We start from the raw sequence: 14,643 nt of genomic DNA, 5'->3' as shown, positions 1-14,643 counted from the left end.
AGAGTTAGCGTAAACTATGAATGGCCATATGCTTGGTAAACTGATAGTAACAATGAAGAGGAAGACAGTGACCAGAAAGATAATAGAGAAGAGTTTTGCAACTTCTTAGCTCAGCATGTTAAGTATAACCTGAAAAACAAGTGCATTTCTTATCTGTCTTTAAACAGGGCTTTATATACGTAAATGCTTCATTAGACAGGCTAATAGCAGACAGATAGGTGCAGTAAGTCACCTTCTGTTTATTTGCTTAGAACACAGTCTTTTTTCTTTATAGGCTTGGATGAAAACTAGAGCACAACCACAAGAGAGGCAGTTCAAACAAACATGAGTGCTGCCTGGCCTGATGTGGTGGCAAATAGAAACAGTGTATGAATATTTTTGTATGCAGAACAAATGCAAAATGCAGAATTCTAGCAGTTTGCTTTTCTTCTTTAGAGTTTATGTTTTATGTTTTCATTTGTTTCAAGCTGTTAGGGTTGGAAAAAATGGTAGGGGACTGAGGTGTTCAGCATTGATTTTCTGTTGTAAAAGGAGCACCATGCTGACTAAAAAAATATATCTAATTATATCTAATGAAAAACAGGAATGGTTCTAGACATCCCTCTCCTGTTCAAGTTTTTTATAGGAAGTGTCTTTAAGCATGATTTTACCAAATTACCAACAGTATGTATGATCAGAGCTTTACACATTCTTCCCAGCTCTCAGCTCTTTCAGCTTCTCCCATAATAAATCCTTTTGTAATTACAGCTGTGCCACTGTCTGACACTTTGGTTCTTTCTTTAGACGGCCTGTGTGAGCTTTCACACAGTCACACTAATAAGAAACTACTGGATCCCGCTGCAATGCAGAAATTGCTTCCACTTATGTGGACAGAGTACCTCAGTGTGTGACGCTCAATCATCAGACTTTTTTATCTGTGGCATTGAGACACTTGGAACAGTAATGTCACACTGCTGCATAGAAAACAGGCCCGTTCATGCACAGTACGCTACCAGGAGAGATCAGTGCAAATGAGAGCTACAATTCCAAGAAGCTGTCATAGGTTCAGGCAGTGTGATTAATGTGATCTCAACGGTAGGCTTTCTCTCTCTGCGCGTCTGAGTCTCTCCATCTCATCTCTAGATTGATTTCGGCCTTAGTTTGCATTTCCTGAAGGAGTCATGCAGCCATAAATTCCCCCGTTTTACTTCATGACACATAGCCACAGACTATGTGTGCTTATGAGGATGAGAGCCGTAGGGCTGTCTCCTGCTCTGATAAATTCTTTTCAAGTCTTGTCTCTTTTGTTTTGGGTTGTATTGTATTTCTTTTGGGGTCAGATCTTGCAAGAATAGGTAATGAGTTGAATTCCATAAAACCAGAACACTGTGCGTGCAGTTGCACTGCTCTGTCTGGCTTTTCAAGCGGATATGCAGTTCTGTATGAATTGGTAGTAGCGTGACTTTACAGGGTTGCCAGCTGTCAAGTATCAGATTGGGTGGGTGGCATGGTTAACCTCAGCAGGTTATGAAACAGCTAAATGTACTGCCGTTGTTACCAGGAAACATATTGCAATGCTGTTTTAGTTGCTAAAAAACACAAGCAAACGCTTATAGAAGTGTAGTGTATAACAAATATATGCCAGCCATAAAAGGAATGTCTACACAGGAAGCGATTCACTTGTTGGACATTCCAGGGTCTGGTTGCCTAGGTTACCCTCTAATGTATTTACCTCGCTTCATATGCCAGCATACTTCAGACATTCATCTAGAAGCTGAAAGTTTAACTCAGGACACCCAGTTCACATTGCCCACAGTCTCTTCTCCCGTTGCGAGAAGTCACTGACTCTCTGTGGTCTCTGCTCGTTTTCTGTGTTGACGCTTGTTTAATGTGTTTTCCTCTTATACACCTCTAAAGACCGTAAAATTTACATACTAACGATTTTAGACATCATGATAATTAAGGTAGACATGCACGCTCACTCTGTAGTAGTCACTGCTACAAATACTGTCTTTGAATTTAGGCATGAAAACTGAAAAAAAAAACAGAAATATAAGAAGAAAAATTGACCAGACTTACTGAGAGGGACTGTGGACTCATCAAACTTTATTCGAAATATGCTCACAACCACCCAGCATATGCTTTCCTTGGGGATCTGCCAAACCTGGTAGTTGCCACCGATCCACAGTGAGGCCTTTCCCAACCCACAGACTCTGGCCTAGCATGCTGCTACATTATCAATAAATGTTTGTGTTTTTGTTTGAGGTGCTTGCTCATTTTAATCTGTCTAACCTAACCTATTTAACCTATTTAACCTATTTAACCTTTTTTCACAAAGTACTGGCTTTCATCTTTATTTATTTGTATTTATTTGGCATTAAATTTGTGTGGAAGCATGAGAGTAGTGAACCCTGCTAATTAGCATAAGCCACAAGACATTGCTAACTCACGTATCATCCTATATGTAGTTATCAAAACTATTTTTGGCCTATATTTACATACATGTTCTTTACACCAACACGAAATATACTCTTTATTTTACAAAAAAGCTCACATAAGCTGTGTGTATTCCATCTAATGCTAGGCTAACAGGGCAGTAGTGTTCATGCTATAAGCTACTGCGATGATACAAACCCCAGTTTCTCCACCATGGCTGTCATATAATAATATATATATATATAAACTGGGTTCTCCTCTCTTTTCAGTAACACACATATTCATATTTGTCACCTGAAACCTTCTGTTTACCAAAATAGCAACAAATAGCAGCAAATAAAAGAAGACAAACAAGGTGATTGCATATCAGTAATGTAATCAGAGAAGGTAAGTTAGTCGTTATCTGAAAAGTGCTGTTTCAATTAAGAGAACTAAAAATGTTTGATTAAATCTCGACGTTCCCTTTTAAAGTGCAATGACACATATGGTTAGCGATGCCAAAGTGCAAATTAACAACTGTTAAATTGGTATTCATGGCATGTCTGATGGTGACCTCAGTCTATTTTAACCCATCATAATACTTTTAATAAAATCATATCTTAATGCTGCAGTTCACACTGATTGTTTCACCAGCCAATCCGGTCACACATCACATATTTATGAATACAGAAAGCTTTTATGACATTTAGTTGAATACAAATGTTACACAATAATCTCAAGTTGAGCAACAATTTCTTAAATGTCTGCTATGCTCAATCTGTGACAACAAAATACAATAACTGTTTCATTCAAGTATACTTATGCAACATTGGTCTCACTGCTCAAAAAAATCAAAAAGGTGGTCAGCAACCAAGTTTACACTCCAGTCACCTGAGAAAAAGTGAGAATCAGCACAAGGTCCCTGCATCCTGCGACCCCCTGTCCTCCATTGTCTGAAGGAAATACCTTTTGTAATGCAGGAAATGTTCTTAGTATTGCAAATCTGCTTGCATTTCCAACGTGTTTCAAGAAAAAAGAGATTGAAACGGTTTTTATTTCAAGCTTTGTCTACCAGCCGGCTAAAACACCAGAAGAGCCTGCACACAGTCGTTCAGAGATGAAATGTTTACTTTACTTTGTTCTTGTCTGTAGAGACTGACCGAAAATGTTAGGGGTAAGCTTATAGAGGGATTGAACAGATCCCTTCCTTCCCCTTGTTCTATAAGCAGTATGGTCTCTATAGTGTCTGGATGGGCCATGCTCCACACTGTACACACATGAATCGGTTAGAGGAAATTCCATGACCTGCTTGTAGGTATTTTGGGAATTACTTCTCACTCATAACCTTGCATTTATTTCTTTAATTTCCTTTTCTTTTGTCCCTGACCCTTTCTGGACAGATTGCATCCGCATTTCTGAAATGTAGCGTATGCTTACGTACACTGATTTTCCTTCTGTTCCACTCTGCAGTTTCTCTTTTTTGATGAGAAAAAAAACCAGTGGCAAAATATGACATTCAGCACTCTTTGTCATGAGGTAAAATAAACAGAGAAGCAGCGCAAGTGGGTTTCCACATTATAGTGTAATTAATGAGTAGCAAATGTGAGCATTGGGAGGTTCTTCACTTGTTTACCTCAGGCCTCTGAGAGTTAACCTTCTTTGTTCCTCTGGATTTGTCTCCTTTACAAAAAACATTACACAAAGATGTACAACATTTTGTGGGAAATGTAGCTCACAGAGTGACACGACAGAGTGGCAGGTATAAACTGGCTGGTCACTCTGTCACCACTTTGCTGATTGCTGAGAACACTGTTTGCATTCAGGATAGTTTCAGGCCTGTCATGAGTGCGGCGCCACAGCATGGGGTAATGATGAATATATTCCCATTTAACAGCAGAGTGAGAGGTAGTACATCCTCTCAGTATGTTTACCCTGGAGTGTTGCGTTGTAGTGCGTGCATGTCTGATGCATACTCGAGGCTCTGCAGCTGTGTGCTTGTCTGTGTTTTTCTCATGTGGATCATGCCCTTACCGTACTTTTGATAACACTGTAGTGATACTTTCCATCTATTCATCCCTCATCACAGATTCTGGTTTTCGCCTTATGAGATTCACTCTAAGAGATGCTTTTATTATCAGGCAGCTGGGACTGGAGATGACTGGGTGTTACTAGTGAGATTGTTCTCATGGTTAAGATGTTGGATACCAGAGAAATGGGAACACCTTATTGAAGTTAAAAAGGGAAATATCTTGGATCAGCGGTCCCCAACCTTTTTTTACGCCATGGACTGGTTTATGCCCGACAATATTTTCACGGACCGGCCTTTAAGGTGTCGCGGATAAATACAACAAAATAAAACTAGTACCGGTACCGAAAAAAAGAAGATTTATCCATAACACACGTGAAAAGACCCAGGAAAACCGAGTTAATGATAAAAACGATAACAAAATAACGCTGAAAACCGATAAAAACCCTGAAAACTATACATTTCATCCCTGAGCCTCAACTCTCGCAGCCCGGTACCAAACGACTCACAGACCGGTACCGGTCCGAGGCCCGGGGGTTGGGGACCGCTGCCTTAGATTACTGAAATATCATGTCTTAATATTTTTCTTCCTGTTATTGGTGTATGAATGGGGTAGTTTAGATTGAAAAGAACACATTAGAATGTAAAAGTCACATAAAGTAGACCAGCCAGTCCTGGTTTCTCTGAGGTAAAATCACTATTTTATCTTATCTCATATCTCTTCTTTGCTCTAGAAGAACGTGTTCTCCCTGTTTGGTTCACTCTAGTATAGTCCAACTATTTGTTGACTTGATATACATTTTTTTTTTCCTTTGAGATGAAGAAAACATAAAGAGTTCAGTTATAAGTCTGTTATAAAAAGGTCACTATAAAAGTAGATATTGATATCGGCAGCACTGATACATGGGTTAGACTTTATTCTCTATTGATATGTGTTGGCTGTAGATGTGGAAGAGGGTGAGGGTGATTATCTCTATGTGTGTGGCTTGTTCATGATGTGCCTTTTACTATATGATAGCCTCTAGTTGCCCGCACAGCCCTGATACAGGCAAGCAGTTAAGAAAACAGATAGTTCAGTATATGATACTAACGTTCAGCAGTAGTCGATACCTATCTGCGGTGGTCTGATGAAAGGGAACATCTGATAGTAGCTGTTCCACCTGGCAGCTGGAACTTTGCTTTAAAAGATCTGTTGTTATTATCTCCACACCTGATGACATAGCACACCTTCAGAGCCCCTGTAGTTTTCCTGCTTGTGCAGTTTGCACTTTTTGGCAGAACAAGAAAGACCAACAGGATATTATCCAGAGGCGTAACATTTTGGCACATGCGCGTTGGCAGATCAGTGTCGTCTTTGTATTACATCAATCGACCACTATCACAAAGCTGTGGCATAGTGGGTTTTTAAAAATCTGTTAAATGACACCCTTTTTTTTCCTGTAAGTCTATAGCAAGTTTTTCATTATCTGAGTTTCGTTTGTCTCTATCAGTATAGCTAGTGTTTGAACAACACAGGTTCTAGATACTGTTTTAAAATCTGATGTTTGGCGTTCTTGTCTTGTTTTATTAACAGTTGTTATCATAATTGCTGTTGTATTGGATCCAAGTCTCATTTTCTGGGACCATGATGATAGAACTGAAGACCGAGCACAAAGACAGGAAATGAAAATTACAAACGGTTTTCTTCAAGTTTCAGGAAATCATAGCCACTTTAAAGCGTACTGTTGATATAATGTTTAAACAATTCTTTTTTTCTTGCTTTTATTCTGCTGTGTGGAAATTGATATATTTGCTTGTTCAGTATTACAGTAGCTTAGATGAAATCATTGTAACCCATCTTAGCTGCAATTCTTAAGTCAGGAATGATGTTTCTTTGGCCACAACCATTTGGTCTTTGATCAGAGACAGCTAGCTGCCAAAAAAGGCAGCAAACTGTCTGATAAGTGCTTCGTGTCAGAGGAATGGAATGAGACATCTCTGAAAAGAAGAGATTAAAAACCGTGTAGGATTTCCAGAAATTTGGCAAACAAATGATTCTCATGGACTCAGAACTTAATGATCAGCAACAAGGCCCTTGAACTTGAAGTAAGGACAAGTCTTTACACAGCTCGAGTGTTTTCTCCCATCCACATCCATTCAGTCACCTGTGTTTCATTTCCCTTCAACTGACGATGGCACAGAGAATGACGGCTGAACAACAGCTTCTTAAACTGTATGTATAGTGCAGAAAGGAAATGACTCATCTAGTTACTTGCCAATCTGTGTTTTGTTTGCTTTAATTTCTATGTCAACAAAAGATGTCTGATCAAGAAATGACTCACAGTATCATAGGCCACAGTTCTGACCACAAGCAAATGACTCATCTTTTGGGACCGCATGCTAACTGGCTGCACGATGTCCTCGTGAATTCTCCTAAAATGATAACAAACCTCCTGCAATATTATCAGTCATGGTAACTGATAAACGAAACTTTTTAGCTTCCTGGTGTTAAATATTCTTTCAGACCTCATATTTTGCCTTACACAATAACAAAAATGTCAGCTTATTGGTGACTTAAGACAGACAGAAAATAATGAATACCTAAACCTTACTGTCCCATCCAGTGAAACAGAACTGCTAAACTACAGTTAACTTTAATTATCCTTTAGTTTTGCTCCAATCACAAACTTCAAACACAGTCTGTTCACAATATATAATACTAACAGGGGGTTTTCTCTTTATCTGTGACACCATGCTTTTGCCATGCTGTAAATCAGGAGTGGCTGCTTGCCTCAAATGTTGTGGCTACACATAAATGTCACAATGAAGCTGGTCAGTAAATTCCACTCAAATACAGTTTGCTCCATCGACCGCTGTTGATCTCTTTCGACATCTCCGCACCCCCGAACATTAAGAACAAGCCAAAACAATGCAGATACAAAGACAGACTGATTTATTATCACCCCCTTCTCCCCATTGTGATGGGCGAATTCAGCAGCCAAGGCCTAAATTTGTTTACAATCTTTCAGTCTGCTTCGCACAGGAGGGTAATTTGATGAGAACCTAACTGTGTAGGCGATGATTTCTGTGTGGTCCGAACCATGTGGTCTGTTTTAGAAGATATGACAGGACATTTTTTTTAAATCTGTTTACTTGTAACCGTTCCATCCTTTTCTCCCATTTTTCCTTTTTTAAAATACCATATGGGAGTTATCAAATTCCTGAACTGTTTTCTGTGCGGCATCTTCCAGCTGTCGACCCAGCCCTGAATTCAGAAACACAAGCAGTATTTGTTATGGGCGTGCTTTATGCTGTTTGCAAAGCCTCCACGCTCCTATTGTCGCTTCTGTCATCTGGGACATCTGCACTGTTTGAAGCAGGCGCTCTGTGGAATCATTTCACACTCATGTCCACAATGTTTTACAGCAATTTGCACACAATTCAAGACATTCCTGTCGTATAGTTAACCCTGCTCCCCTGTAAGGAAATGCATCATGGGTAGTTTCCCTTCTCTGTTGTTGAGCTATTTTTAGTTATGGCTTTCTAGCGCTATGGGGAAAGACCTTATAGTATACTTAATGAGAGCAACAGCTGTGAAATGACTTAGTGTCTCCCTCATGGTAAACAAACAGAAGCCAGGGGACAGAACCAGCCCTCTCTGCTCTATTTACTTTCTTATCTGAATTAGGCTTAAATATTTCCTTTTTGACAAAGGTTATATTTAGGGATGGATTACACGACCCTGAATCCTCTCTTTAGCTATGCTGCAATATACCTAGGCTGTTAAGGGCTTTCCATGATGATTCACCTCTTTTCTTAGTGTATTTATAGCACCACTCTACATTTAACCATTAGTATTAATCTCTCTTCTAATATCATAAAAGTACTGTTCATTATCTTCATACTGAAAATAACAGTAATTTAAAAAAAAAATCCAACAACTTGCAGCCAAAGTTCCTTGTTTTCTCTCCTTTTCTCCTCCCACGCCTTCCGGATACTTTTAGCTTGGGTTAATGTGTGTGAGTGTGTGCTGTAATTCAGGAAAAAGTGTTAATGATTAACCCTATGGCTTCCAATGCCTGCTTCACACGCAAGCTTTAAATGCAGCTATGGCTAGCATTGACACTGCACTGCAGGATCGAATTCATCATGCATGTTGGCTAACGCCGTCACTTGCGTGGTTACATTTTAGAAGACCCAGTTAAATGGCCCACTTGCATACATATGCTATATATAAATTTGACTCCCTTTCGCCTCGTGGACCTCAAACACTCGCCACCTTTATCTTCACAGTGTTTTACACAGTGCACATGCAATATAGTCATTTCTCTTTGATTTCCCTGTTGTGTGTTCAGTGACTTTTCGATTAGAAAAACCTGCTGCTGTTGAAGTCCAGCATTTTTGTGTCTCCAAATCAGCAGATTAATAGTCTTTTCACACCCTATCCCAATGCGGGCTTTTCATCCCACTCAAAGCTGCATGAAATGATTATATTTAAACCTTATGCATACTCTAATGTGAGATTAATTATTGAGTTAAACATTTATTTTGTCAGTCCAGCGGGAACATGGAGCAGTGCTGCCTGATTTAATTGAATTTAACTTGTGTTCTATTGTTTTCTTTCATCTTTATGCCCTTGTTTGCTTTTGTTGCTGCCCTGAAATTTTAGCTCTTTGTCAAACACTTCAGCTCCATACACACTCACGTATGAGTATGCACACACATACACACATACACAGAGGTATTATTATGGAGGGCGGCTCTGACCTGTGAGGAGGAGGAGGAGACTGGCGGGGGGGACTTCTGTTGATCTACGCAGCGTGACGTGTTTGACAGAGAACATAGGCTGCAAGAGAAAGTCAAAAATCTGGAGTGAAAGCGGAAAGGAGAGAAGAAGATAGCTGTAGGGAAAAGCCGCCGTTAGTAAGCCGTGAGGTTCCAAAGTTCTTCTTGAACGCGTCTGAATCATGGAGTCCTTCTACTCGAGTAAAGGTACGCAAACGCAGTGAACAAACATGCAGCTGAAAGGAGAGAAAGGAGACAGGCAACAAAGCTAAGAGGTAACGTGATACAGGTGCAAGGCTGGCAAAAAGAGGATTTCAGTGGGTGGGACTGCACATGGGCAAAACTACAACAGTAGAAAATGTGTAACAGGTGTCTGTCTGCAAACATGTGAGAATGTATGGATCAAAGAGTGCAAAAACAAAAATATATAGTAATCAAGACTGTTAATCAATCTTCCATCTCCATATTTGCCAGTATTGGCTGTGTTGTGGGACTTTCATGTGCAAAAAGCTAAGGTGCGACAAGAATTACTCATAGAACAGACAAGGCAACAAGTATGCCACTGATTCAGTCAGAAATGCCTTTGAAAGCCTGAATTGGAGCAGTTAGGGTGGTGGTGGGTTGCAAAGTGGTCTGAAAAGGCTGCAGAAACTCTGTGCAAGCTGAGTTGTAATAGCATAGCCCATATGAGGTGTGCCAATAGGATGAACAGGTTGGGATCAGCTGAGCACACCTGGTTGAATGAGGTGTTGAGATCAACTGATCTGACACGATTGCTAACGGAGCTTGGCTCCTTGGCCTGCCAGAACCAATGCTATCCTCAATTCATTTTCAATGGTTTATAGCATGCTGTTTCTTACATGGGTGCATTGTAGCCAGTGCAGTTACCTGCTGAAATGCTAGAGCTGAATTTAGTGAGTTACTCATGTCACTGGACTTTACCTGTTGTACAGTAAGTGATGCACTAACACTTGCTAACCTCTGATCTTGTAACAGAGTGCTGAAGATGTATTAAGCTTTTAGAGTGTAATAAATGGATGCTGACTGTGGCCGTGTGCTCCTGTGGAGATTTACTGCCTTGTCCTTGCTAGCAGCTCCCTAATATGCTACTTTACGTCCCTGTTTCAGCAGCCCGAGCAGTATTTTACCCTCCGTGTGTGCAGTGTGCTGAGTGCGATGCTGCCGTGCTGCTGACTCTCAGTTGAGAACCCACAAAGGAGGGATTTTTCTTGCACTCAAAGGCCTTTTTACTGTCATAGTCTCAGGGATTACAGGCTAAAAACGTTCCCACTGAGCCTCCATCAGGCTACAGCATGATTCAAAGACCTCCCACAGAGTGTGAAGAAGTGGTGCACTATGTTGGTGCTTCTGAGTGTTTGGCAGAAGAAGGCTTGCCTGTGTGGCGGTGAGCAGTTTTGCACTGGAGATTTGTAAAAGCCCAGGGCAGGTTTCTTAGGTTGTTTTCACTGATGGAAATGTGTGTTGGTGTGTTGTTTTTGGGCAGGGGTTGGTAGTAGCCACTATCAGCTGGTGTGCAATGGAGTATTATTAAATAGGCTTAAAGTTTCAGTCAGTGTCTTTGTGGGTTGTTTTAGTAACATAGTTAGATTTATTTAGTCAGTGAAAGCTTCTTGTGGAATTTCCCTAAAGTTGGATGATGTCATCGATGCTTCTGTCGTTGATCAGATCATTAGGCTTTCTTTAACCTGAAGTAATGAGGAAGACCTTGTGACAAACTGTCCAGCTGCAGTATGCAACACATGCAATCTTTTTCTGGAAACCAGTTTCTCGCTGTATTTGTTAGCAGATGAAGCTTGCTTAGTAACAAACACATGATTTTAGACTCTCTGTCTCTTTGAAAAGAGTTATTTTGGCCTTTATGATACAGTAGTATCTGGATAAGGGTAAAACCGAGCCTAGGGCGGTGATGTAGAAAGCTCCGCCCTGCTACGTTGGTCCTGCACTCGTCGAGCCGACCTGCAGGGGTGTTCAGTTTTTATTAGCGCATAATAGCAGTCTAGTCAGACAGCTTATGCTTAAAATGATGTATTACAGCAATAAAATATAGTTAGAACTTGGAGTCTAGGCACCAAACTCATCACTCACTTCAAATACGTCACTTGTAGAAAATGGGGAGTGATGAGTAAATATCTCCCTGGAGCTTACAGATGGAGCATGGGAGGCTTGGAAACATAGGCCTGCAGTCCTGGGTTGCACTGACATGTCTTAGGCAGAGATGGGAAAGTTTGCAGCTAAAATAGGCGGTGTGTTTGACACATGATGTTAGGCATGATTACCATTTGAACCAGCTTGTAGCCTTCACTGTATTTACAGTAACACTTATGATACACTCAGTGACGTAGCATGAAAGAATGAGAATCTCTAAACTTTGACCTACTGCCCTTACTTTACCTGTTGAAGTGTCCTTGAGAACATAAAGTAAGGTCTGGGATGATAATAAATTATCTGCTTTAATCTGTTAATTTGTTTGTACAATAAAAGGGTGCAGGGTTCACCAGGCAGCAGCTAATGCAATATTTTGGAAAACACAGTGAATTAAAGCCACAAGTCTGGACTTCAGCCACATCTTGAGTGTTTAAATTACAATTTACTGTGGTGGTATCATCCTCCAGCTCTTCTAAGTGGACAGCGAGGCATTCCCAAGCCATCTGAGAGACATAATTTCACTAGGCTGTCCTGGGTCTGTACCCCAGGCTTCTTCCAAGCAGGACATTCCTGAAACGCCTCACCAAGGAGGCACCAAAGAGACCTACAATATTTTTCCTGAAATATTTCTGTGCAGTTTCTTGTCAGCAGACTGTCCATGCAGGAAATGTGACCAGAGGTTGCTCCAGAGGAAAGTCTGCCTGCTCTTGCAGGATGCTTCCTCTCATATCCTGTTGTTCTGTTGTCTTTGAATTTAGTTTCCTTCACTTTTGGTTTTGTGACTTCCTGTAAATGGATTTCCTGCTATAAAAAATCATCGAAAAACTTGTATCATGCACATCAACAAAATAGTGGTTCGCTCACACCATCGGTGTTACAGCAAACCTTTGTGTTTTTAACAGATAAATGATCAACTTAGTAATATTTCTGTTAGAATCTTTGATGGGTGCAGTTTACTGTTTTCTAATTTATGGATTAAGAAATTAAAAGAGACGATAATTCTGAAGTTAAAAGTTTTTTATTAACTGGAAAATGTCTATTTTCACAAAAAAGTATATCAAATGACAAAACCTTTTTTAATTTTCATCTCCTCTTGATTGCATGTCTCAGTAACGTCTTGTTTCTTGGAATGTAGTTCCTGAAGATAAAGCCATAAACCAAGTACAAAACGTGAATCCATAAAATCTTAAAATTTGCCATTAAAACTTTACTGCCCTCACCATTAACACAGTCATTTTTCACATCATGTCAAGCATTTACTGCAAATATTCGCCATAAACAGTTACGTTCAGCTGCTAGAAGCCATACCATAAGTTAGACAGGTCCAATTTTAGAGCAGGTTAGTTCTCGGTTCATCTGTGTCAAAGGGTGACGATTTAACGACCTTGTGGTTCCCCATGAGAAACACTAGCAGGGTGGCAAGTTGGTAGTCGGTACTTGTGCGTTACTGTTATAGACTGGAAACTGTAGTGGTGCTGCTGAGGAGAATGTCCTACTCAGTAGCAGGGCGATGTGGGTGGTAAAGATTGGGTGGGGGCAGAGTGGCGTGACATCAGAATAAAGGACAACTGTGGAGCTCGAGCCTTTGATCTGTCCTGTCCCTAAAGGCTGGAATACTTTCAAGCCAAGAGCGTTGGCCTGTATTTACTGTGAAATTTTAAACTTCACTTTATAACTTTGATGAATACAAAGGCAGAAAAGTTCTCTGAATATTTATTTAAGTGTAGAAAATACTAAAAAATAAAAGTTCAGTATAAAAGGTAGAAAAATAATAATAATTTGCATGGTATTATTACTCTTATTATTGCAAAAACATGTGGAGATGGTTTGACTGTAATGCAGTCTGTATCGTGTTTCATACGTTGAATGGTGTACAGGTGCTTTGGATGTGCAGATTACAATCATTATAGGAACCCTAAAACCAGTTTGGATGAGTCCTAATAACATGTGCCTTTGTCCTCTCTCTCTCCAGTAGATGGTGCTATTGCCCAGTAAACTTGAATTAGCCGCTCATTCCCAGTGAATGCTTTTTTATGAATTCTCTGAATCGGAATGGATGGGCTCAAGATGTTCCCTTTCTTTTGTGCAAAAAAGAAAGAAGGAACTCGCTTGCATAACAGTTGAAGCATGAGGATATAATTCAGCTCTTTGTCAGGCCGACTCTTGAAACAGAATGTTCCTGCATGTGGGACCGGTTAGTTTGAAGTCTTTGCAAGTGTCAGAGCGCACATTTACTTTTGGCATGCGCTGCTAATGCAGTCCACATGACAAACCAGTTCTTCTCCATCGTCTTTTTAACTGTCCTGTTTAAAGTTTGCCTTGTGCGTTTATTAGGGAGTTCAAATAAACTCGACTTTTCTATCCTATAGCATGTGCCTTACACAATTAACATTGCTTTTTGTTTCTCTTTGTTTTTCAGGTGAGTCCCATCTTCTCTTCTGTCTTCTGTCGTGCTGACTGATGATGGTCCAGAACACCTGGAGCTATGAACCAATAAGTACTCTGATTGCATCAATCCAGTTGTAGTGTTAGAGTGGAATAAAACACAGGAAATGCGTGCAGCTTGATATTGTAAGAACTATTTTCTGCTGACACATGAATAAAAGCTTCATGTTTTGTTGACTTAGTACAGAGTTGGAGCGCAGCTGGATACACACTTGTGCTTATATTACTAGTTTAGTGGTGTAATAAACTTTTACTCTTATTTTATGACAGATAATATTTTATCTTGAATCTTGAATCATCACTCTATGAATCACAAGGGTGGGGTCATTTCCTCTAAAGTATATTTGCAATGTTTAGCACAAGGTATGAGAAATGCATGCAGGGGTTGTAACACCTGGGTGTGACCTGTTCACGAGAAGGCCACCTCATCACATTGCTTCATTCTTTTTAGCTCAAAGTGTTCCATGGAAAGGATGAGCTGTGCTTCTGATCTTGATGAAGTGAATGTGTGGATGTGCGATTGGAGGCATGGGTGGGGGCAAACAATGCTTGTTCAGTTACTCCCAACGTTACTCACAAAGCAAAAATGCCAAAAACGTGTGTCTGTGCTTGTGTGTGTGCTCAGCGAGTGTTGAGACAATAGCAAACTTGTGCTTCCACACTTCTTTCTGGTGATGTTTGGTAAGGGATCTCATTGTATTAGTAGAGATATGGCCCTCCTGTAACTTTTCAGTGGCCTCCAGTGCACGGCGGTTCACATTTCTTTACCCGAGGGGGAGTTATTACTGTTGCCACACCTCGCATAAAGGTCCTAAGATCCTGACAAAGCCGGTTGCATGATTGTTAAA

At 40.3% G+C, this 14,643-nt stretch overlaps 1 protein-coding gene across 5 annotated transcripts in view; it reads left to right on the top strand.

Annotated features, from left to right (window-relative positions):
* plecb (plectin b) overlaps positions 1–14,643 on the top strand; it is a 130,234-nt gene that overhangs the window by 40,025 nt on the left and 75,566 nt on the right. The window lies entirely within an intron of this gene.

The sequence above is a fragment of the Rhamphochromis longiceps genome, linkage group LG11 (genome assembly GCF_057381845.1).
Source record: "Rhamphochromis longiceps isolate RC_006_pf linkage group LG11, R_longiceps_female_GT1.1, whole genome shotgun sequence".
NCBI lineage: Eukaryota > Metazoa > Chordata > Actinopteri > Cichliformes > Cichlidae > Rhamphochromis > Rhamphochromis longiceps.
The sequence above is the reverse complement of the archived record's forward strand: the minus strand, read 5'-3'. Positions and strand labels throughout refer to the sequence as shown.